We start from the raw sequence: 2,500 nt of genomic DNA on the forward strand, positions 1-2,500 counted from the left end.
GGTTAGTGTGTGGGTAGTGTGTGGGTAGTGTGTGGTTAGTGTGTGGGTAGTGTATGGGTAGTGTGTGGGTTATTGTGTGGTTAGTGTGTGGGTAGTGTGTGGGTAGTGTGTGGGTAGTGTGTGGGTAGTGTGTGGGTAGTGTGTGGGTTATTGTGTGGGTAGTGTGTTGGTATTGTGTGGGTAGTGTGTGGGTTATTGTGTGGGTAGTGTGTGGGTAGTGTGTGGGTAGTGTGTGGGTAGTGTGTGGGTAGTGTGTGGGTAGTGTATGGGTAGTGTGTGGGTTATTGTGTGGGTTATTGTGTGGGTAGTGTGTGGGTAGTGTGTGGGTTATTGTGTGGGTAGTGTGTGGGTAGTGTGTGGGTTATTGTGTGGGTAGTGTGTGGGTAGTGTGTGGGTAGTGTATGGGTTATTGTGTGGTTAGTGTGTGGGTAGTGTGTGGGTTATTGTGTGGGTAGTGTGTGGGTAGTGTGTGGGTAGTGTGTGGGTAGTGTGTGGGTAGTGTGTGGGTTATTGTGTGGTTAGTGTGTGGGTAGTGTATGGGTAGTGTGTGGGTAGTATGTGGGTAGTGTGTGGGTAGTGTGTGGGTAAGTGTGTGGGTAGTGTGTGGGTAGTGTGTGGGTAGTGTGTGGGTAGTGTGTGGGTAGTGTGTGGGTATTGTGTGGTTAGTGTGTGGGTAGTGTATGGGTTATTGTGTGGTTAGTGTGTGGGTAGTGTGTGGGTTATTGTGTGGGTAGTGTGTGGGTAGTGTGTGGGTAGTGTGTGGGTAGTGTGTGGGTAGTGTGTGGGTAGTGTGTGGGTTATTGTGTGGTTAGTGTGTGGGTAGTGTATGGGTAGTGTGTGGGTTATTGTGTGGGTAGTGTGTGGGTATTGTGTGGGTAGTGTGTGGGTAGTGTGTGGGTAGTGTGTGGGTAGTGTGTGGGTAGTGTGTGGGTAGTGTGTGGGTAGTGTGTGGGTAGTGTGTGGGTAGTGTGTGGGTAGTGTGTGGGTAGTGTTTGGGTAGTGTGTGGGTAGTGTGTGGGTAGTGTGTGGGTAGTGTGTGGGTAGTGTGTGGGTAGTGTGTGGGTAGTGTGTGGGTAGTGTGTGGGTAGTGTGTGGGTAGTGTGTGGGTAGTGTGTGGGTAGTGTGTGGGTAGTGTGTGGGTAGTGTGTGGGTAGTGTGTGGGTAGTGTGTGGGTAGTGTGTGGGTAGTGTGTGGGTAGTGTGTGGGTTAGTGTGTGGGTAGTGTGTGGGTAGTGTGTGGGTTAGTGTGTGGGTTAGTGTGTGGGTAGTGTGTGGGTAGTGTGTGGGTAGTGTGTGGGTAGTGTGTTTGGGTTTGGGTTAGTATGAGGGTAGTGTGTGGGTAGTGTGTGGGTAGTGTGTGGGTAGTGTGTGGGTAGTGTGTGGGTAGTGTGTGGGTAGTGTGTGGGTAGTGTGTGGGTAGTGTGTGGGTAGTGTGTGGGTAGTGTGTGGGTAGTGTGTGGGTAGTGTGTGGGTAGTGTGTGGGTAGTGTGTGGGTAGTGTGTAGGTTATTGTGTGGGTAGTGTGTGGGTAGTGTGTGGGTTAGTGTGTGGGTAGTGTGTGGGTAGTGTGTGGGTTAGTGTGTGGGTAGTGTGTGGGTAGTGTGTAGGTTATTGTGTGGGTTATTGTGTGGGTAGTGTGTGGGTAGTGTGTAGGTTATTGTGTGGGTAGTGTGTTGGTAGTGTGTGGTTAGTGTGTGGGTAGTGTATGGGTAGTGTGTGGGTTATTGTGTGGGTAGTGTGTGGGTTATTGTGTGGGTAGTGTGTGGGTTATTGTGTGGGTAGTGTGTGGGTAGTGTGTGGGTAGTGTGTGGGTAGTGTGTGGGTTAGTGTGTGGGTAGTGTGTGGGTAGTGTGTGGGTAGTGTGTGGGTAGTGTGTGGGTAGTGTGTGGGTAGTGTGTGGGTAGTGTATGGGTAGTGTGTTGGTAGTGTGTGGGTAATGTGTGGTTAGTGTGTTTGGGTTTGGGTTAGTATGAGGGTAGTGTTGAGCTTTGACCCTTGAAAAATGCAGACCGTCTAAAGTGTGACGTCATGCCTCAGATAACTTTTGTACTCTACCTGGTAACCTTTGACCCCGGTATTGGCTCATTATGTCAAGTATGATAACTGTTTAAATGTTTGCTAGGGATGGGGGGGGGGGGGGGCTTGAGTGGGTGATGACTGTAGGTCTAGGTGCGGCCACAGGTAGAAGCCAGGTGCTTGGGTGGAAGGGCGGGCCGGGGAAGGGCTGTAGTTGGGTGGAGGGGTGGGCCGGGGTAGTGGTGTAGTTGGGTGGAGGGGTGGGCTGGGGTAGTGGTGTAGTTGGGTGGAGGGGTGGGCTGGGGTAGTGGTGTAGTTGGGTGGAGGGGTGGGCTGGGGTAGTGGTGTAGTTGGGTGGAGTGGTGGGCCGGGGAAGTGGTGTAGTTGGGTGGAGGGGTGGGCCGGGGAAGTGGTGTAGTTGGGTGGAGGGGTGGGCCGGGGAAGTGGTGTAGTTGGGTGGAGGGGTGGGCCGGGGAAGTGGTGTAG

Source organism: Physella acuta, unplaced genomic scaffold (assembly GCF_028476545.2).
Source record: "Physella acuta isolate Inbredline_101_S28 unplaced genomic scaffold, ASM2847654v3 ptg000497l, whole genome shotgun sequence".
NCBI classification, from domain to species: Eukaryota; Metazoa; Mollusca; class Gastropoda; family Physidae; genus Physella; species Physella acuta.